Source organism: Brassica rapa, chromosome A10 (genome assembly GCF_000309985.2).
Source record: "Brassica rapa cultivar Chiifu-401-42 chromosome A10, CAAS_Brap_v3.01, whole genome shotgun sequence".
Taxonomy (NCBI): Eukaryota; Viridiplantae; Streptophyta; class Magnoliopsida; order Brassicales; family Brassicaceae; genus Brassica; species Brassica rapa.
Genome location: NC_024804.2, coordinates 5,727,496 through 5,751,027, shown reverse-complemented (window position 1 = coordinate 5,751,027; position 23,532 = coordinate 5,727,496). Strand labels below are relative to the sequence as shown.

Below are 23,532 nucleotides of genomic sequence, written 5' to 3'. Positions count from 1 at the left end.
TAGGACGGTTTACGCTTGGTCTACAAGGAAAGATAAATGTCAAGTTTCTGCGGATAAATACGGAAGTTTGAAGATAATTGCGAAGATCAGAGAAAAATGGAATATCTCCATTTTATGTTATGACGGCTTAAGGGCAGAAGAGTAAAAGCGTAAACCGACCTTGGAGCTAGTATATAAGGAGTCCTAGGCGAGGAGCGTGAAAGAGACGATTTTTTCAGAGAAAACTTAGCAATTAGAGCATTTAGGCAATTTTCTGTTTTTGTTATTTCGAGCTGCGACTCAATTAGGTTTAGCCGTCTTAGGGTTGGTAGAACTAGGAATCTCGCCGACAGCTCTCGAGCCCAGACTTATACCTTGTTGTAAACGCTCATACGCAGATTCGGAATAAGATCTACTTTGCTCTCTTTTCGATTTCTTATTTTTATTGTTGTTATTCTCGTGTTCTGATTGTTTGACGTGTGGTATTAGCAGATATCCGGATCCTCTGAGAAATTAGGGTTTTCCTAGTTTCCTTATTTAAACGGAAATCGACAGTGCGAATTTTGATTCCCACACTGAACATGATGGTTGCAAATTAACGCGTAGCAACACTAAGACCAACTCCATCGGGAGTCTCCTAATAGGAGTTTTAAGCAAAAAAAAAATGAAAAATGCAAAATAACAAAGAACCGCTGTCTAATTTGGGCTTATTAGAGCATGCCCATTAGTGAACTCCCCCTTGGGGTTCATAAGAATTTTTAATTAATTTTTTGGTGATGCTATGAATAGTGTTGAACCTGTATAATTTTTGCTCTTGCATTAGTAAACCTGAAGAAGGGTTCATAGGAATAAAAAAAAATTAAAATATTTTTTAAAAGTTTTTATTTAATGTAATGAGAATTCATAAACATACAAAGATTATTCATCATGATTACCATATTTTTCCCATACATTTTCAACTAAATCAGATTTCAAACGATCATGTATCTGTGGATCCCGAATTTGATTGCGAATGTCAAGCATAGGGATATTCAAACTTTTTCTCCTTTTAACCTTGGAACTTCCGCTTGACTCTCCTGCTTCGAAGTCAGATGTATCATACTGAGTGTATCTGTCGCGTTCGTTCTCTACTATCATATTGTGGAGTATGACACAAGTTTTCATAATCTTTCCTATCTTTTCCTTATCCCATAGTAGAGCTGGGTTTTGAACTATTGCAAACCTCGCTTGCAATACTCCAAAAGCATGTTCGACATCTTTTCTGACGGATTCTTAACGTCGAGCAAATAGCTCTGCTTTAGGACCTTGAGGAAGTGGGATGGATTGGATAAATGTTGACCAATTCAGATAAATTCCGTCCGTAAGGTAGTACGCCATATGATATTTGTGGTTGTTGACCTTGAAATTAACTCGAGGAGCTCGACCTTGTAAAATGTCATCAAAAACTGGTGACCGATCAAGAACATTTATATCATTGAGGGTACCTGATAATCCGAAAAATGAGTGTCATATCCAAAGATCATGTGATGCCACAGCCTCTAAGACAATTGTCGGCTTTCCTGTACCACGGGTGTACTGGCCTCTCCAAGCGGTTGGGCAGTTTTTCCACTCCCAATGCATACAGCCGATGCTGCCTATCATCCCCAGAAACCCGCGTGCCTCTCCATTGTCGAGTAATCGTCGAAGATCATCCGCTATAGGTCTTCTTAGATACGCATCTCCAAACAATTGTATTAACCCATTAGTGAAATTTTCCAAACATAAAAGTGCAGTACTTTCACCTAGTCGGAGATATTCGTCATATGTATCTCCCGATTGACCATATGCCAGGATTCAGATAGCTGCTGTACACTTTTGAAGTGCAGATAGCCTGTACCTGCCGTGAGCATTTTTTCTTTGCTCAAAGTATGGAACTTCATTATTGAGGCGATCGACAATGCGAAGGAATAAAGGCTTGTTCATTCGAAAACGCCACCTAAACATGTCCGGTGGGTATGTAGGATGTTCCTTGAAATAGTCGTTCCATAGTTGATTGTGGCTTTGTTCCCGATCTCTTTCGATATAAGCTCGTCTCTTCGGTTTGTTGGCTTGAACATCAACTAGGGAGTCAATGATATTATCAAATTCTTGGTCGAACATTTCTTCAACAGCTTCATCTACGCCATCTGACGATGAGGATGACATTTTTTTATTTTGGAAATTTTGTTAAGTGTTTTAAAAAAAAAGTGATAGAAGAAGAAGATTTGGCTAAGTGTTTAAAAGAAAATTAAGGGAGAGATAGACCAAGGAGGGAGTGTTTTGTGGTATATGAAACTTGAGATACAAGTTTTTAGAAGAGAGGGGAAGAACTTAAAGAACAGAGAGGAACAAGTTTATAGAAGGGGTAGTGTTTTGATGCCGTGGCCTTGATGGAGTGGCCTTGATGGATTATTGTTTTTTTTTTGCAGGTTGAGATACAAATTTAAAGAATAGAGGAACAACTTAAACAAAGATGAGAGACAATTGATAAATGAGACATACGACATACATTTTATAGTCCTTCCTCTTACAATACCCGTGAAGCGTAGAAACAAACAAAATACTACACTTTTACACCCGTGACACAAACATGCATAAGCAAACGTACTTGAAAACGTGTTGTCACTACTACAACCCGTGACAACTTCACCATCCTCCTACTAGAACCCGTGACCTGCCGCGAAATGAAAATACATAAACTGATAACCTGTGGCACCTACTACCCGTGACAACTAGAACCCATCAACTACAAAATAGAACGTGCTGCACCAGTAGAGAAGTAGAACCCGTGACCTGCAGAAGTACAACCCTTGACCTTCAAAATAACACAGAAGAAGCAAGACAAGTTGTTAATCAACTAGAACCAGTGATCAAGTAATCAAGTAAGCAAGTAAGCAAGTAATAAAGTAACCAATTTATGAACTACACAACCTAAACAACTACGCGAGTAATCACCTAAACAACTATCACTGATCAGATCAAAGCATCTCAGAAACGATTTTGTCCTTCAGAGACACCTCACTATCAGTTAGAGTATCTTTTTTGGATAGGAGACGTTCTAGTAATTTCTGTTTGGATATGTTCTATTTCAAGTCTAGAATGCTCTCCGGTCGATCAAATGCTGTTTCATTCCCATGCTTCTTGCGTTTGGCTGCTTTGCAAACCTTAACACCAGGAGGCCTAACCTCTTCCGAGTGAGGCACCGTCTCCACAGGTTCCTTCCTTTTCTCCTTTGCACCATCTTTTGACACAGAGTTTGATCTCCATTTTTGATCAAACCGCAGCTCCCTCCACGCATGTTCAAGTGTGAACTTGACCTGGTAGTCGTTTAAGAAGATGTCATGCGTACACTTCATGACATCGTTCTCATTTTGGCCACTAGATTGCTCCTTCAAAGCGGCCTCATAGCTTCCCACAAACTTACACACCTGCTCATTCACCCTTCCCCACCTCTGCTTACACTGACTCCACTCTCTAGGAGCAAAGCCAGTGAGCTGAGGGCTTGAATTAAAATATTCCTCTATTCTTTCCCAAAACGACCCTAACTTCTGCTGGTTACTAACTTTGGGATCCTTGCTGGTGTTCAACCAAGCACTGATGAGCACAATGTCTTCTTGTGTTGTCCACTTTGTCCTTTGTGGGAACCGAAATTCACACTGTCGATTTCCGTTTAAATAAGGAAACTAGGAAAACCCTAATTTCCCAGAGGACCCGGATATCTGCTAATTACCACACGTCAAGCAATCAGAACACGAGAATAACAACGACAAAGTATAATAAATCGAGAAAGAGAGCAAAGAAGATCTTATTCCAAATTTGCGTATGAGCGTTTACAACAAGGTATAAGCCTGGGCTCGAGAGCTGTCGGCGAGATTCCTAGTTCTAGTAACCCTAAGACGGCTAAACCTAATTGAGTCGCAGCTCGAAATAACAAAAACGGAAAATTGCCTAAATTGGTCTAAGTGCTAAGTTTGCTCTGAAAAAGTTTTCCCATCTGCTCCTCGCCTAGGACTCCTTATATACTAGCTCCAAGGTCGGTTTACGCTTTTACTCTTCTGCCCTTAAGCCGTCATAGCATAAAAATGGAGATATTTCATTTTTCCGATCTTCACAATTATCTTCAAAACTTCCGTATTTATCCGCGGAAACTTGACATTTATCCTTCCTCGTGGGCCAAGCGTGAACCATGCTGTGGTTCACGGGCTTTTGGTTAGGAAAAATCGTAGGATGGGCCTCGAGTCGTGTTTTAGGTCCCTTTGGGCCGTCTTCCGACTCGACACGTTTACTACGAGTTTTCCGCGGTTTCTAATCCGCGAAGTTTGATCGATGAATTAGAATAGCGGGAAACATGGACTGAGCTTGCTACGGTCTTCGGGAGATAGCATTCGAAGGTTTGACGAGAATGCAAGGACTGATGTCGTATCGATGTTCGGAAAGGTTCAATCGCTACACAGCGACCGAACTTTGGCTCGAGCCCGGTCGCTACGTAGCGACCGAGCGAGACGAGTGCTCGGTCGCTACGTAGCGACCGAGCGGGACGATCGCTCGGTCGCTGCGTAGCGACCGAGCGGGACGATCGCTCGGTCGCTACGTAGCGACCGAGCTTTGGCTTGAGCTCGGTCGCTACGTTGAGTTCCTCTCGTTCGGGTAAGAACCTTCTTCGAACACCGGGAAATTCTACTTCTGCGGGAATCATGCATTCCGTGCCGTATACCAGGGCGAAGGGAGTCTCTCCCGTTGCTCGCCTTGGGGTGGTACGGTGAGACCAGAGGACTCCCTCGAGTTCGTCGGCCGATCTACCTTTTTGGCTTCTAAACGTTTCTTCAGTCCGTAGAGAATGGTCTTGTTGATTGTTTCAGCCTGTCCGTTGCACTGCGGATATCTGGGAGTTGAGTTGTTGAGTCGTATCTTCCATTTTTCGCAGAATGCCTCGAATCGGGTGGAAATGAACTGAGACCCCTTATCGGTTACGATTTCGTAAGGAACTCCATGCCTACAGATGATGTTTTTCCATTCGAAATTCTCGACTTGGACGTCTTTTATACTTGCGTACGAGTCCGCCTCTACCCATTTTGAGAAAAAATCGGTAAGGACTAGAAGGAAACGTTTTTGCTTTGAATTATGCAGAGGTCCGACAATATCCATGGCCCAGCGCATAAAGGGATAGGGCGATGTAATGGAGGAAAGAACTTCGGCCGGTTGTCGGATAGTTGGCGCATGCCTTTGGCATTTTTCGCATTTTCGTGCGAATTTCTCGGAGTCTCCGATCATTGTTGGCCAATAGTATCCGTGGCGTTTGATTTTCACGGCTAGTGATCTCCCGCCGGAATGGTTGCCGCAGGAGCCGGAATGTATTTCCTCCATTACTTTCCTCGCCTTTTCTCCTTCCAGGCACGTCAGGAGTGGTCCGGAGAATCTCCATTTGTAGATTTCGCCGTCCACTGTTACATAGCGTGCGGCCTGTGTTCGGATCTTGCGAGCTGCCCATTTTTCGGCGGGCAGTTGCCCGTCGACAATGTAGTCTCGAATCGTCTGAAGCCATGGGGTATCACAGCCGTAATCAGATTGCTCCGATGGTGGTGGTATCGTAATTTCTTCTTCCTCGTCGTCTTGACCCTCTATGAGATTGACGACGACTGGCGGTCCGATACTCGGATGTTCGATGAATTCGACCGGAATTACCCTTTTGAGTCCTGGATCGGAACTTGATGCTAAGGCCGCGAGGGCGTCCGCCTGGACATTCTCGGAATGGGGGATCCGGGTAAGGGCGAAACAGTCAAAATCTTGAGCTAGACCTTGGACCAGTTTGAGGTACGCGTCCATCCGTTCGTCTCTGGCTTCATACTCTCCGCTGAATTGACTGGCCACTAACTGGGAGTCGCAGTAAGCGTGGAGATTACGTATTTTTAAGCCGTGAGCCAAACGTAGACCTGCGATTAATGCTTCGTATTCGGCCTCGTTGTTTGAGGCATGGAATTCCAGCCTGAACGATTGTTCCAAGATCTCGCTCGTTGGAGATGTGAGACGGATCCCGATACCCGATCCTTGCTTGGATGAGTATCCGTCGACGTGGAGGAGCCAGGTGGAATTTGGTTCCTCATTGGTTATTGCTCCCGTTGGAAGTTCGACCAAAAAGTCTGCGAGCACTTGTGATTTTGCGCTCGTCCTTGGTCGGTATTCGATGTCATACTCGCTCAACTCGACCGCCCACTTAGCCAATCGGCCTGATTGACTTGGGCTATGCAAAATTGTCCGTAAGGGAAAAGTCGTGAGGATGACAATCGTGTGGGATTGGAAATATGGTCTTAGTTTTCGGGCCGATGTTACGACCGCGCATGCCAATTTTTCCATCAACGGATACCTAGATTCGGCATCCAGCAAGGTTTTGCTTATGTAAAAAATAGGTTTCTGCTCCCCGCGTTCTTCCCTGATCAGAACTCCGCTTACGGCTGTTGCCGACACCGCGATGTACAAGAATAAAGGCTCCCCTTCCACGGGTTTTGCGGGGACTGGAGGAGTAGCTAAATAACGCTTCAGCTGTTGGAAGGCGTTTTCGCACTCTTCCGTCCATTCGAATTTTTTATTTCCTCGCAGGACGTCGTAGAAGGGCAGGCACTTATCTGTTGATCGTGAAATAAATCGGTTAAGTGCTGCGATTCTGCCGGTCAGTCTTTGGACTTCCCGTTTATTCTTCGGTGAAGCCATCTCGATTAGAGCGTTGATCTGTTTTGGATTTGCTTCGATGCCGCGGTATGTGACCAAGTAGCCGAGGAATTTCCCTGATGCCACGGCGAATCTACATTTTGTCGGGTTGAGCTTCATGTTATGGGAGTTTAGTTGTGCAAAGCATTCTTCGAGATGTGACACGTGATCTCTTACTTTGAGGGATTTGACGAGCATGTCGTCGATATAAACCTCCATCGTTTTTCCGAGTTGTTTGGAGAACATTCGGTTCACGAGTCGTTGGTAAGTCGCACCAGCGTTTTTGAGGCCGATGGGCATTACCTTGTAGCAATAAGTTCCGCGATCGGTAATGAACGCAGTCTTTTCACGGTCGTCGGGATTCGTCCTAATTTGATTATAACCTGAGAAGGCATCCATGAAGGATAAGAGTTCGTTGCCCGCTGTTGCTTCTACCAATCGATCGATATGTGGTAGAGGGAAGCTATCTTTTGGACACGCCTTGTTTAGGTCGGTAAAATCTACGCAAACTCGCCACTTCCCGTTTTTCTTTTTGACTACTACGGGGTTGGCGAGCCAGTCCGGGTATCTTACTTCCGTTATCGACCCAACTTTAAGCAGTTTTTCGACCTCATCGTTTACTGCGGCCGCACGTTCGGTCCTAGCTTCCGTCTTTTCTGTTTGACGGGTTTGAATGTTGGGTCGGTATTCAGCTCGTGACATGTTATGTTAATGTCGATTCCCGGCATATCTTCCGCAGCCCATGCGAAAGTATTTAGGTTCTTTTTAAGACAGGTTATGAGTTATGTCCTTAAAGGCTCGTGGAGATTGGCTCCAATCTCGACGCAGCATTCTGGGAAGGCTTCGTCGAGACAGATCGTTACCAAGGGTTCGCATGTTGGCTCGCGTTTTTCATCTAGAGCTGCGATGCTGCGAGACTGCCAGAAGAATTCCGCTGAATCCTGACTTAGCGTATCTTTGCTGGGGGTCTTTTTCTCCGCTCTCTTAGGAATGATTTCGAGGATCGGTCTCTTTCGTTTTAGTTCCGCGGCGAAACAAACCTGTGAAACTCTCGGATTTCCCCAAATTACCTCGACTCCGTTAGGGGTCGGGAACTTGAGGCAAAGATGATAGGTTGATGGGATTGCGCGCATGGTGTTCAGCCATGGCGTTCCCATGATAACGTTGTAAGATGCGGGGCGATCATCGACTAGAAACTCTGTGACGTTTGTCACGGTTCCGGCTTTGACAGCGAGTCTAATCGATCCATAGGCCATGGTCGTTTCCCCCGAAAGTCCTAGCAGTGGGCTTGGACATTTCGCGACTTCGGATTGATTGATCCCCATCTTTTCAAGAGTGTCTTTGAAGATGATATCGGCCGAGCTTCCGGTATCGATTAGCACTCTAGCGACGTCGATATCTCGAATCGTCAACTCGATAACAAGGAGATCGTTTCGAGGTTTGGCTCGATCGATCGTTTCTCCCCCTTGAATGAGATGACGTTCGCACACGTCGAATCTTGCATGTCGCTCCTGATCGTTGAGTGGTTTTTGCGGGTTAGATTGATCCGTAAGTCCCCCTCCTTCTAGCGCCAAACTGTGGGAACCGAAATTCACACTGTCGATTTCCGTTTAAATAACCCTAATTTCCCAGAGGACCCGGATATCTGCTAATTACCACACGTCAAGCAATCAGAACACGAGAATAACAACGACAAAGTATAATAAATCGAGAAAGAGAGCTAAGAAGATCTTATTCCGAATTTGCGTATGAGCGTTTACAACAAGGTATAAGCCTGGGCTCGAGAGCTGTCGGCGAGATTCCTAGTTCTAGTAACCCTAAGACGGATAAACCTAATTGAGTCGCAGCTCGAAATAACAAAAACGGAAAATTGCCTAAATTGCTCTAAGTGCTAAGTTTGCTCTGAAAAAGTTCTCCCCTCTGCTCCTCGCCTAGGACTCCTTATATACTAGCTCCAAGGTCGGTTTACGCTTTTACTCTTCTGTCCTTAAGCCGTCATAGCATAAAAATGGAGATATTCTATTTTTCCCGATCTTCACAATTATCTTCAAAACTTCCGTATTTATCCGCGGAAACTTGACATTTATCCTTCCTCGTGGGCCAAGCGTGAACCATGCTGTGGTTCACGGGCTTTTGGTTAGGAAAAATCGTAGGATAGGCCTCGAGTCGTGTTTTAGGTCCATTTGGGCCGTCTTCCGACTCGACACGTTTACTACGAGTTTTCCGCGGTTTCTAATCCGCGAAGTTTGATCGATGAATTAGAATAGCGGGAAACATGGACTGAGCTTGCTACGGTCTTTGGGAGATAGCATTCAAAGGTTTGACGAGAATGGAAGGACTGATGTGGTATCGATGTTCGGAAAGGTTCAATCGGTACACAGCGACCGAACTTTGGCTCGAGCCCGGTCGCTACGTAGCGACCGAGCGAGACGAGTGCTCGGTCGCTACGTAGCGACCGAGCTTTGGCTCGAGCTCGGTCGCTACGTAGCGACCGGGCGGGACGATCGCTCGGTCGCTACGTAGCGACCGAGCTTTGGCTCGAGCTCGGTCGCTACGTAGCGACCGAGCGGGACGATCGCTCGGTCGCTACGTAGCGACCGAGCTTTGGCTCGAGCTCGGTCGCTGCAGGATGATCGCTCGGTCGCTACGTAGCGACCGAGCGGGACGATCGCTCGGTCGCTACGTGGCGACCTGTTTCGAGCTTTCGTCGGACATCTTGATTCTTTCTTCCGTAAAGCTTTTTCGTAAGAAAGAGTCTATTTCGAAAAGTACTCTTCGGAGAAATTCTTATTTTCTTCCTCGGATGTTTTGGATGTTAAATTTGTCGTAACCGTTTTTGACCCCAACATCCTTTCCACCGGTTTAGGAATATCAGAAGACCCTACTTCTATGGTTTGACTGCTCTGGGAAGATAATACGTTCATAAACCCGAGAGAATTAAGGGAAAACTGATCTATTTTGGTTTCGGGTGGTGTTTTAAACTTTCTTTGTCTTTTGAGAAGTTGGTTTGAGTTTAGGGTCGAAAGGATTTGCTATGTTTTTAAACTACTATTTTGCTTTGAGTTTCGGGTGGTGTTTCTAACTACCAAACATTGATTATACTTAATTAGACAACAAGTTGTTCACACACTGCATTCATTACACATCAAATCAGTTTTTAAAAACTCGAACAAAAAGTAGACAGAGAGCATTCATCAGAGCATTAATCACAGCAACCAACTAACATAGATTTAATGAAACCTAGTTCAGTTCCTACTCTAGAGAGCATCACATCACATTCAGAGCCTTTCAAATAATACAACACGGAACCTAGCATTATGAAGATCTAGTTTAGGTCCTAGTCTACCTAGTTAAGTTGAGTTCTACTTCAGCAAGCAACCTACACGGGAACATTTTTTTAAACTAAATACTACTTCTACTTCAGTTCAGTTTAGTTTGAGTGTTTACCTTTAGGATTTCATTCGAAGCAGACCTTTTCAAGATCATCCACCTGCACAGTGAGGTTATAAACGTCACTAGTGAGGTTATCAAACAGCAAAGTGAGCCTTTTAACCTGTGCCTGCACATGGAAAAAAAGAAACGTTGTTAGTAACTTAAAAAAAACCTAACTTTACAATTATTAACTTGCTATTCGATACTCTCAAAAAAACTTCACTAACCTCAACACTCTCAATCTGTTTATTGAGATTGGGCACCCACTTGATCACCTGCTCAGCCTCCTCCACACGCTTACGCAGGCGTTCCATCTCCTCCTGGACACCTATCACCCAAGGCTGACGATAATGAAACCCATCAGCCTTGTTGATAACATAAACACATCAGACTCGTACAACTAAAATAAAATTTATACTAATTTGCCAAGTGAGAGTAATGCATGGAAGAAGCGGTTTGTATCTCTTACCTCGTAGTTTATGCAGGTGAAGAAACGCTTCCCAGGAAGAGTGTCGTACTCCTCCTTCACCCGAACCTCGTCAATGATTCTCCCACCACAGGGAAATCTTCTGGGAATCCTGTATTGTGAATCAGCCACGTTTCCCAACATGTTGAAGTACTCCTGTTGCCTCTTTCTATCTCTTCTCTCTTCTGCGGGATCCATCTGAACCAGAGAAGCAAACTGATTACAACATAATCACGAAAAATATGATGAAATCAACACTAAATCGAACCCACATGACGTCTTAAAACCACTAATCGAAAACCCCCAAAATCGATTTTGAACCCTAACTCGAAAACCCCAATTCGATTTTCAATCACTGAGAAACCAACCATAAATCGATAAATCGAACCCACATGACGTTTTAAAACCACTAATCGAAAACCCCCAAAATCGATTTTGAACCCTAACTCAAAAACTCCAATTCGATTTCCAATCACCGAGAAACCGATTTTGAACCCCCAAAATCGATTTTTAACCCTAATAAATCAATATTTCGAATTCCCGAGATCGATTTCGACCCAAAAAAGCTTCTATCTAACCGTGAATCCACTCGATACTCACCTGAGCTCGTGGATGAGACACTCCGTCGTCGATTCGAAGGAGAAAATTGGAGAAAGGTCGGCGTCGCACGAGAAATCGCCTCTCGAACTGAAACCCTAGTTTTTTTCAGAAATGAGAGAAAATGATTTCTCTCCGCTTTCCTCCTCGTGAACTCAATAACGCGTCTCCAATGGATGGCTGACACCTGGCGTGAACCCGTATCATACGGGGTCACTCGTAAGACGCGGGTCGCGGAATTAAACCCATTTTCTCTTTTTTTTTTTGCTTTCGGGCCTATGAACCCGAGCCCATGAACCCCTTTACAACTCTCAATGTGGCTGCTCTTAGAATTAGTAAGAAGCCCTTACGTGGCGGTTTTCTATTGGACCCGCTTAATGTATCTCTCTCTCTCCTTCTCCGGCGTTTGTGCGAAAGAAATCAGTTTCTCTTCCCCCTCCATTCTCGATCACTCTGTCTCTTCTCTCAATCTCATATGATCCTTTTGGGTTAGGCAAAATCTCCTTATGAGGCTATGATGAAGATCAGAAGGGAAGAAGGCTTCAAGAAAAAGCAAAGATTCAGGGAAGGATTAAACTCAGACAATTGCTTGCCGTCGACCTCAGCGACTATTGGTACAGAGCTTGCTCAGCTGATGAGTTCTTCCACTTCACCAAACTCAATCCTAAAGCCGGTAATTTTATGTTAAGCATCTGATTTAAGTTGGTGAGATTTTTATTTTGATGTTGTTGTTTCCATTGCAGTATCTATGGTTAATGAGGTCAGGTTCCGTTAAGAGCTTAACATAAAATTAAATAACAAAGCTGCAATGGGAATCAAAAGCTTTACAACAATAGAGGATAAGAGCTTGAACATATTCAGGAAGGGATGGTCAGGTTCAGAGGACATGTACAGAGAAAAGGTAACGACTTTCTCTGTTTTAATCTGTTTCAGTTTCAAGAAATTTGGATTTTTTTTAATACGACTTGTCATCAGGGCTTGTCAATGTGGATGTTACTGAGACTATCATTCCAAATTCTAGGCATAGTTTACGGAGATTTAGGGACTTCTCCATTGTATGTTGTGACAACCTGTAGCGCACCGACCCTAACCCCTCACCGTGGGAGGAACTGACTCCACATCTACCGGTAGGTTATTGATGCGCTTGGCGTTACTCGAACCCAAGACCTCACCTTTTAACAACTCTCCACAAGACAAGTTGTCACCAATTGATCTGCAGTTCAATTGGTGACAATTTGTCTTGTGGGAATACTGTTAAAGGGTGAGGTCCTGGGTTCGAGGTTCACCAACAACCTAATTATGGAGTTAGAGATAACTCACAATGGAGGGATTAGGGTCGGTGCGCTGCAGCGCTGTGAGCCTAGGGCCCACGGGGCAGGTAGTTCCCACGGGACGGGTTGTCACAAATTGTAACACCCGTATTTTCCAAAATAACTTAAAAAAATATTAAGTCTGAAATCTCCATTTATTACTTCTCAAAAGTCAACTCCAAAGTCGTAAATCCAATAAATAACCATAAATCCAGATAACATAATAAATTCCAAAAATATTGAGAAAACCATAAAATCTGCATGTCTGAAAAAAAAAGAAATAAAACTCCCAAAGCACCAATACGATAGCAATCACTCCTGCTCGCCAGTCTCACCTGAAAGGGGAAAGGAATAGGAGGGGTGAGTAACATGGGAGTTACTCCGTGAGGTATGGGATGCTAAACACGCAAACCACTGACTTGAGTAATAGAACTCTCACTATCGAAATTTAGCTCTAACATGAACAAACAAGACGCCTAAAGCATCACAAAACACAAGCAATGCGATGATAGCATATAGCTAGTCCATACACTCCACATCTCCTCATACAGATATATATATATATATATATATATATATATATATACATACGCTGCATCGCTAGTACAGTCTGTCTCTGTACCCCCGCCCTCCAAAGCTGCGTCGAATGCAAACGTCTCTGCACCCACGCCCCACACAATATGCGTCGCTAGCCCAGACGTCTCTGAGCCCCCGCCCACCAAAGCTGCGTCGCTAGTCCAGACATCTCTGGACCCCCGTCCATTCACATAGTCCCTACTCATAACTATGTATACATACATATATATAGCATCTCTTAACATCACACAATCAAATCAACGGTTGAATCCTCTAGACCCCTAATTCCAGTTTACAATGAATGAAGTAACTAACAATCAAGACTCAATTCAAACAGACTGACCATGATTCGAAATCTAGACTAACATAGAGAGAATTCTACACTGGTACGAGATTTACGGAATGGACCCTCACCTTTGCCAAAGGTTCTGAAGAAACCTGAGGAAACGCCGAATGGACCTTGACAGCTCTAACAAAGCAACTCCGGAACTCTTTGAAATTAGATCAATATGGTATTCTGGCAGAACTGAACCATAGAGCAAACAGATGAATAACTGAAGAACTGACCGTTACCTTTTCGATCCCTCCGGTCCTAATGTAGTCCTCTATGTCCTCTATCTATAGACACCATGTTTACTCCGATCGGACACCATTTGCTTAACCAAAGTAGTTTCATGTCCAGGCTGGTCGTAAACGAAAACTGCACCAACACCTCTCACGAAAACAAGCATAACTCTCAGAAAATAACTCGGAATAACGATCCGCTTGCAGGAGATGATAGATAAGAGAATTAATACTTACTGACAAATTTCCAGACTGAAAGATTTTGTTTCTGTAGACCGTTTCTCACTTACACCGACACTGGTCGGAACTGTCTCTGCAACTCAACAGCTTTATTCTTCGCCAAGAAGAAACGTCAATAACTTTCTACCCGTACGTCGATTTGACGATCGGATAGATGATCTGAAAACCTGGAATCGAGATCTTTCCAATGATATCTCGCCCGTTCCCTGGTTCCTTCTGTATCAACGGTAAAACGCTGATGAAGTTGACTGTTCGCGGATCCGATCTGTAGATATCAGTCCCAAAGAAACAACCATAACTCTTAGATAAAAATTCCAAATGACGATCTGCTTTCTGATACATAATGATCTATGAGTGTAGAACATAACCTCAAAATGTAGCTTCAAAATACTGATATTTGATCGATCGTTCTTCTGTTCTCCCAAAACGTGTCTGCTGAGCTCTAATCTCTCTTTTCGGATGGTGGGATGGCTTCTCTTTCATGGTGGCTATTTGTGGCTGTTTCGGTGACGTTCCGGCAGGACTTTTCCATCCCCAAAAGTCTCTGTCAGAGGCCACCACAAAGTTCCATCTTAAATAAGAAAACTTTAGGGTCTTTCTGCAATGTAATTGGGTCTTACTGGGCTAAAGTTTTCCGGGCCGAGATTTGGGTCGTTACAATTATTCCCCAATTACGAAGAATTCGTCCTCGAATTCAAATCCTGAGTCGGCTATCCAATACCATCCTAAAAAAAATAATCTTCGGATAGTCAATCCTCATCTGAATTTGATCTCACTTAGATCACGCCATGGAAGTTTGATACACTGCTGATAAAATAACTCCAATCAACTGCTCCAATTCGCTCCACTAGAGGATACAGTCCAATGTAGCTCGGTTTTAGTTGCTTCAGCTTATGAGCCTTAAGTCCTCTCTGAAATGTCATTATTATCAGGTAGACTAGATTGCCCATATGTAACTCCAAATCCTTACGACGCTTAGCTGCATAAATCATCTGCTGTCATGGGTGTCCCAAAGACAGTCCTTGAACATGTCCATTTGCTATACCATCTCTTGAACTATTAATAGTTCTAACTCATGTCACTCCCTCACTTTGGTCCAACAAAGTGGTATACGACAAGGTCTACCATCAATAGCTCATACGGTGTCATCTCAATGTTCGAACGATAGTTGTCGATGTAGGCAAACTCTGCTAGATGTAATTATTTCCGATCTTCCATCCCACTGTAAGATACAATCCCTTAGCATGTCCTCTAAGTCTGAATAGTCTTCTTTGACTAACCATCTGTATGCTGATAATATGTTGTATTCATGTGGATCTTTGTCCCAAGTTCCTTCTGAATGACTCCAAAAATGTAGACGTGAACTTAGAATACCAATCCGATACTATGTTGACATCCATGAAACCTCCCAAACTCAATAATGTAGGTCTGCTCCAACTGATTAGCTATGGATGTCTTCTTAATTACTTAGGAAATGGGCTGACTTGGTAAGTCTATCCATGACTACCCATGTGGCATCCTTTCCACATATGGTGATTTAAAATCCAATACCAATGTCCATAATCACCATGCCTCATTTCCACTCCGGCAACAGCAAGCTCAAAAATAACATGATAGATAATTGATCTTCTGACATAGCCATCTGACATGTCTGACACTGTGATGCAATGAAGCTACAACTCTCTTCACACTAGACCAATTATAGTTGATACTTCATATCTTTGTATCCCTTGGTGTACCCGATGGGTAGCAATATCATTCTTGGGATGGACTAGTTATCACGACATCAAGTATTGTTGGATTGCCTGAGGGAAAGAGTTCATATTTCTGGAGTAGAGCAGATTTTATTTGCATATACATGCAGAGGAGTTATTGGATATGGGGAGTAGATGGATTTTGGTGATCATTTCGATGGTCAACATGAGTTGCAGGATCTTCTAGTTATCTCAGAGTATGGAGATGTAATTAAGGCCTTTGGAAGGGCCGTCACCAGCTAGAGGAGATGTTCTTACGATCGAGTTAGAGTCAGGAACAGCACCGGTTTCACGAGTTCTATACCGATTAGCGCCAGTAGAGATGGTTGAGCTGAAAAAACATATGGAAGATTCATCAGACAAGAGATTTATCAGGTCGAGTAATTCGCCGTGGGGAGCACCAGTGTTGTTTGTAAAAAAAGATGATGGTAGTTTCAGGCTTTGTATCGATTACATAGACTTGAACATGGTAACCATCATATTGATGACTTGTTGAATTAGCTGCATGGGAGGTTCATGGTTCTCGGAGGTTGTCTTGGCATCAGGACATCATCAGATTGCTATAGTTGAGGAGTATGTACGGAATGTGTGTTTTCGTATACGTTATGGATATTATGAGTTTTGGTGATATCATTTTGGATCGACGAATGCACCGATAGCATTTGAGAAGCTTATGAATGATGTCTTTCGCGAACACTTGGACAAGTGCGCGATTGTACTCATCGACGAACCCATTGATTTATTTTTGGAGTAGAGGGAGCATGATGAGCATTTGTGGATTGTGTATTGATGCATAAGAATCAGGTCATTCCATATACATTGCATCAGTTGAGACCTCACGAGACCTACTACCCTATTAATGATTCGTAGTAGCTGCAGTGGTTTTTGCGTTATAGTTTTGGAGATTGTAATTGTACAGGAAGGAAGTTCAGATTCTCTAGGATCATTGGATTCTGAAATCTATCTTCATTCATTAAAACTTATACTTGGACAGTGCAGTTGAATTGAGTTGTTAGCAGGCTACAGTTTGGATATTGCATACCATCTGGTAAAGACAACCAGGTGACAAATGCCTTGGGTAGGCACATGAGCGACGTATCATGAGTTTACTGGGACATTTTCTGGTCTCAGATTTTGTGCCATTACTATTGATGGAGAGACAGATGGCCTTGGGACTTTGGAGCAGGCAGTTTTGCTATGGAGGATACGGCAAGCGCATGTTAGCGTTATGGCTTTGTAAGACGATCGAGATTGGGAGTATTGGATAGCATAAGTGTTGAACGGGATAGTTTTGAGCGGGATGTACATGTACCGAAACCGATTTGTGTGTTGGACGATAAGCTGTTAAGAAAAGGGATCTTACAGCAAATACATCACTCGTGTAACTCTAGTTGTCGCACCCCAATCCAAAAGCGATCCCCATGAGTTTACAAAATAACCATGCCTCCAAGGTAGTAAATATACTCATACACACGAATAACACATGCCAACTCATGGCTCACATCTCATACCACATAATCTCCAATAACAAAAACTCGTGGAGCGATGACTTGAAGTTAGGGTGGTGGCAACAATGTCACATATCCACATGCAGACAATCTCTGAACACGGCTGACGAAACTGATACACACCTGAGCAATCTGTCGAGCTGTGGCATCATCCATCTTCCGAACATCTGGTTGAAACCCTGTTAGCTAGAGAAAGGATGACGATGATAAACTCATCATCAATAAAAAAACACTTGGGTTAGAAGTTTCTGAACGGAAAGGTGCTGTATTTTTCTTTTTCTTAAAATGACCAAATCCCCAGATTCAAAAATCTTTAAACCTGATTAAGCCGAATTAAAACCGAGCAAAACCGAGTCGAAACCACGTCCCAACAAATAGCCATCCCGGGTCAGAGCCGGGACGGAACCCCGCTCTGATACCAAATTGTAACACCCGTATTTTCCAAAATAACTTAAATAAATATAAAGTCTGAAATCTTCATTTATTACTTCTCAAAAGTCAACTCCAAAGTCGTAAATCCATTAAATAACCATAAATCCAGATAACATAATAAATCCCGAAAATATTGATAAACCATAAAATCCGCAAGTCTGAAAAAGAAAGAAATAAAATTTCCAAAGCACCAATCCGATAGCAATCAATCCTGCTCGTCAGTCTCACCTAAAAAGGGAAAGGAATAGGAGGGGTGAGTGTAACGGCCCGGCTCATGGCCCAAAATTTTTCATAAGAAAATGGGCTTCTCTACGGCCCATTTGGCAAAGACCTAGGGTATCCCTTCCCCCTTCCTATAAAAAGAGAGGCAACCCTCCTTTTTGTCGGAGTGAGAAACTGAATCAAAGCTCTGCAGAGAATCCCCGGAGACAGAAAACCCTAGCCGTCGAGCTCTCTCTCTTTCTCTCTTGCGCCGTCTCTCTCTCTTCTCTCTCTCTCCTCCGTGCCGCCGCACTCTCTCTCTCTCCTTGCCGGCACCGTGTGGTGGTGGTGGTGACCGGATCTCAACCTTCTCTTATCCTTATTTCTAGATCCAGATCTAGGCTAAGGTGGAGTGTCTTGAACCCATCTTGTTCTCACGTACTGTATACTCCTCTATGTTGGAGTTAGGTTTGATTAGATCCTGTTTGAGAGCTAGGATGATAGAACATGGTTATTACTAGGTTGATAGATGAATGGATCATGATGCATAAGAATCCTCATACTGTTAAATGGGACTTAATGAACTGTCTTGTGTTGTTGTGGTGATGATTGATTGGTAATTGATACTTGTATGTTTGGATGTGTAGTCCCATGAGTGGTTTGTGATTAAAGCTAGGATGCTAGAAAGAAGTGAATGCTAAGTTGATAGTTGAGAATTGATGGTTAAGGTTATTGAGTGAAACCTGAGTGTGATGTGTATTGTGTGTGATCCGTGGAATGTAACTACTGTGGCAAGATAGGACATAGATCCGTGGAGTGTCGCAGGAAGGCTATGGGGAAAATCAAGCCAACTTGACTTAAGCTGATCTGTGTGCTGTGGTCACAGAAGCTAACATAGTTGAAGGAAACCCAAAAATATGGTGGTACGACACATGTGCCACTACACACATCTGTATTGACAGAGAGATGTTCAATACCTATCAGAAATGTAAGTTTGATGATCAAGTGAAGATGGAAAACGTCTCCCAGTCCAAGATCGAAGGTATTGGAAAAGTTGTGCTGAAGATGACTTCAGGCATGGAGGTCACTCTCACCAATGTATGATACCACTCAAATTACTCTAAGGAGTGATTTATACTCTCAAATAAGAGGTCGAGTTGTAGTACTTAGGGACTGAATTCACAGGGAGCTAGGAAACCTAAAAAATCTAATATGATTTGTTAAGCTAGATGGTTGCAGAGATTTAAATGTAAATTACAGTTTTATATTGAACAAGTGTTTGTACAATAGATTGATTGAGGTTTTGGTGCTTAAAAAGAAAATAGTCAGACTTAGGGTTTTTATTCAAAAACTTGGGGTTATAATCCTACAAATGCCTAATGAGTTGCATGCATGATAATGTAAAGCTCAACTACTTAGTTAACAAGTCCATCAGCATTCACAATGTTTGGACTTGTCTATTAACTAGATCTAATGATCTCAACTATCGTATGTCGATCAATAGAAAGTGTCTTCGCTCCGTCGATCGATTATTCAATAATGATATCGATCGACGCGCTTCTAGTTAAGCTTTATGCGCGGGTTGAATGAATGCTTACTAAGCTCACTAGATCAGCTCTCGCCTTACTCATATCAAGAAACTTAGCTCAATTAGAATGTTTTCAGGATGAGAATGTAGCTCTCGCTTTTATCTATCAATGCTAGGGCAAGTTCTAGGTAGCTAATATAGAGACAAACAATAATGAACAATCCTAATGATAATTACTACAACTGAGCAATCTATAGTTGGGGTTAATCCCTCATAACTTATTTAAACCCTAAAATCTAACAATGGAACTACTCAGACATGGCTAAGCAATTCATAACATCAATTAGGTAAGAAACTTCATTAGAATAGTAAATAGATATTAATGGAGTTCCAATAACAAATTATTACTTTGGATCTTCTCCCCAATCTACCAAAATCCTAGAAAACCTTGCTGTAAAAATAATAAAACAAGAAAATCACACTTTGCCTCTAACATGGTGGCAAAGCTTATGTAGTTAGGTTAAAACTCGTCAGGGGTAATCTTGTAAATTGGTGAGGACTTGGGCTTCAAGTTGGCTGTGATCAAACGGGTTTTCTGCGCGCTTCGCTGACGATCGATGTCAAGATATGAACATCGATCGATTAATCCTCTCCAATATCGACTGATGGTCGAGCTCGATGGTCATCTCGGGTGATTGCTCCAAATATCTCCAAAATGCTCCAAAATCATCACTTGTCTCGAAATCACTTCTGATCTTATAAATATAATAAATAGACTAATATAATAAGTATTAGTAAAAACATCTATAAACCATGGTCTATCAACTCTCCCAGACTTACCATTTTTTTTGTCCTCAAGCAAAACAAATAGGCAGTTTCTCTGAAAGAGGTTTTAAAACAGCAGAGACTCACATGATTTAAAACTTAGAATCATAACCTCTACAATATTGCAATCCACATCTAAAAAGTCATAATCACAAAAGCACATTATACAACATCCTACCTTAGCAACCAAATTCATCTAGCCAACAACTTAGCAAAACTTGTCTGACATTCCCCTCTACCAACCACATTTCTTTGCATAAATAAAAGTATAGGCTTTACCTTGGGGGTATCGATCACATGATGCAAGGATTTTCAAACAAATATCTGGACCTGCATGTAAACATTAGTTCTTATCCTCTCTCTCTAGTAATTTTCTCTCTTAGTCAAAATCTGCTTATTTAGCAAGATCATTGACCAAGATTGAACATGCTTCCATGAATCAAGCCTTAATGGTGGTTACCACCAAGTCCTGTTCACTTCTTTGTTACCTATATCCTAGGATTATTTGTGAAGCAAGCCTCAATGGTTGTAACCACCAAGTCCTGTTCTAATCCTTTACCTATAGAATTCTTACTTAATAGTTGTAGCCGCCAAATTCTGTTCGAATTCCTTCCTAATAAATCTCTAATAGATATATATATTATTATATATATATATATATATATATATATATTTATCTATCTATAATTTCGAAATAGAGAGAGAAAGGGTGATTAATCTATCTACACAATGCTTTACTTTCAAGACTTGTTTGAAGAATCCGATCCATGCATACCAAGCCCCAAGACAAGCAGTTGTGTCAAGTTTAGTGTTGGAGGTCAGCTTTGGTTTCCTCAAACAATCTCAGCAAGTGTGGATAGTTGACAGGTTGATCCACTTTAGTATCTTTAGTACTATCTGCAATCAGTAAGTCTAGAATGGTGCTAAAGAGTGGTTAGATAACAAGCAAAAATCTATAAGTTCATTATCCCCTACTTAAGTCAATAAAACTTTTTGAAAAACATTTCAATAAAATTCATAAATAAATTACTATCACTAAACCTTCCCCTATACTTAAACTACACTTTTCCAAGTGTAAATTTAGTCGGAGTTATGGTGATAACTAAATCATAAGGACTCAATGTAACAAGTTAGAACGATATACCAGACCGGAATGGATGTCGACCGATGTAGGGATGTTGATATCGGTCGCGACAGGTTAGACAATGTCGATCGATGTCGACAACTTCTCGACGATCGATACTCACGGCAATCGTTTACTCAGAGCTCTTTTTTTTTACTTTTTTTTTTATTTTTATGACCTGCAATAATTAAAAACCAACATAAATAGTATATCAATAAAAACTAAATAAATATAACCTAGTCATGGGTTGCCTCCCGCTCAGCGCTTTATTATAGTCATTTAGCTTGACTTTGGAGGTGATTGGGCTAGTAGTGTTGAAAGCTAGAACTTGTTGGAAAACAAGTATCCATCTCTTCTTTGCGCTTGTCGAACCATGTACGCCATTTTTCCTTCATTGTTGCTGTTGTGTTTTCCATCCTCTGTAATCTTTCTTCAAGACTCTCAAGGTTGAACTGATGTCTTCTAAGTGTGGCGTAAGTGTTAGCTGAGATCTCCTCTCCATGGTAATGTGTGTCGGACATGTCTGATGTTATCTTTGGTACTAGCCGGGCTCGGTTTGTAGCGTCGTCGACCGATGTTCGATGATGAATGTCGGTCGATTTGTTGTTTTGTGTGTCGATCGATGACGATGCTTCTGGTCGACGGGCAATGTAACTCTGAATCTCCACCAATACTCCTTGTATAGCTTCAATCTTGGAAGTCAAAGCACTAATGTCAAGATCCATTGGGAAATAGATGTCATCACATCTCCCATCAAGCCTTTCTTCTGTATTTTCCAGAGCTCTATAGATCCCTTCTACCAGCTGATCTATCTCTTCCCTGGTGTGAAAATTTTCTTGAGATTTCATCGTATTTGGGCGTGGTGGATGTGGGAACCGAAATTCGCACTGTCGATTTCCGTTTAAATTGGGAAACTAGGAAAACCCTAATTTCCTAGAGGTCCCGGATCTCTGCGAGAGCCAACGACAAGTGACCAAATATATGCGGAAATCATGAAAAGATAACAAACGAGTTTAGAGAAAACAGTTGATCTTATTTCGAGTCCGCCTAAGAACGTTGCGATCATTACAAGAGATCATAAAAGCTTTGGCCGAAAAGGATGTCAGCGAGTTACTTAGTTCTAGCGGCCTAATAGCTCAAACCTAGTTGAGTCGCAGCTCGATAACAAATGACGAAATAGATACATAAAAGGTTTTTGATTGATTTCGGACTGAACCTTGTTAAAGGCTGCCTACGTACCCCTTTCGAGGATCAAGCCGAACGTAGTTCAATTGATAGAGCTGGACAAGAGATCGAACTGCCTGGGCGACTTCGTCTAGTAATTGAGTGCCAGTCATAGAAGCAGAACTTGTCGAGAATAAAGCCTAAAGTTTCTAAGTGCAGAGAATTCCAAGTCTAAAAAGTTCTCTCATGCCTCTCGCCTAGGACTCCTTATATACTCACTCCAAGGTCGGTTTACGCTTTTACGCTTCTGCCCTTAAGCCATCATAGAATAAAATGGAGATATTCCATTTTTTCCGATCTTCGTAATTGTCTTCAAAATTCCGTATTTATCCGCGGAAACTTGACATTTATCTTCCCTTGCGAACCAAGCGTAAACCGTCCTACGGTTTACGGGCTTTTGGTTAAGAAATCGTAAGATGGGCCTCGAGTCGTGTCTTAGGCCCCTTTGGGCCGTATTCAGACTCGAAACGTTTATTGCGACTTCTTTCGATAAAGAACGGACTTTCCGCAGTTTTTACCGCAAAGTTTGATCGATGATTTAGAATGGCGGAAAACATGAACTGAGTTCGCTACGGTCTTCGGGATATAGCATCGAAGGATAAACGAGAATGCATGGACTGGTGTCGTATCGACATTTCAGAAGAGCTCGGTCGCTACGTAGCGATCAAACGGGACGGACACTCGGTGGCTACATAGCGACCGAGCGGGATGGACGCTCGGTCGCTACGTAGCGACCGAGCGGGACGGACGCTCGGTCGCTACGTAGCGACCGAGCTGTGTGCATGCTTGGTCACCGCGTATCGATCGAGCTTGGCTTGTCTGCGGTCCGATTGCCATACTCGAGCTTGTCCGCGGCCGATTTGGATACATGTCTGTTGCCTTCGGACAATCGTATTTAGTGGTTCGATTGAGATTTGAACAAGATTTTACCGCAAGGCTCTTCGTAAAGATATCTTTACGAGGATTACTTTTTGTAAAAATGTTCATGCTGATTTTTAAGGACTTTCAGACATTGATTTCGTCGTGACCGATTTTGACCCCAACAGTTAGCCC

The 23,532-nt window shown here is 42.5% G+C and overlaps 1 long non-coding RNA gene across 5 annotated transcripts; it reads right to left on the bottom strand.

Annotated features, from left to right (window-relative positions):
- Window positions 1–770: 770 nt before the first annotated feature.
- LOC108870410 lies at window positions 771–22,252 on the bottom strand. 5 transcript variants are annotated; one of them, XR_004452479.1, is made up of 3 exons: window positions 10,359–22,252; window positions 10,147–10,258; window positions 771–2,790 (listed from the first exon to the last, which is right to left on the bottom strand). It is a non-coding gene; the product is annotated as an uncharacterized LOC108870410 (long non-coding RNA). The 5 variants fall into 5 exon arrangements; XR_004452480.1 differs by lacking the exon at window positions 771–2,790 and having other exon boundaries at window positions 9,420–10,258; window positions 10,359–10,496; window positions 10,601–22,251; XR_004452481.1 differs by lacking the exon at window positions 771–2,790 and having other exon boundaries at window positions 9,420–10,496; window positions 10,601–10,795; window positions 13,495–22,244.
- Between the last annotated feature and the right edge of the window lie 1,280 nt (window positions 22,253–23,532).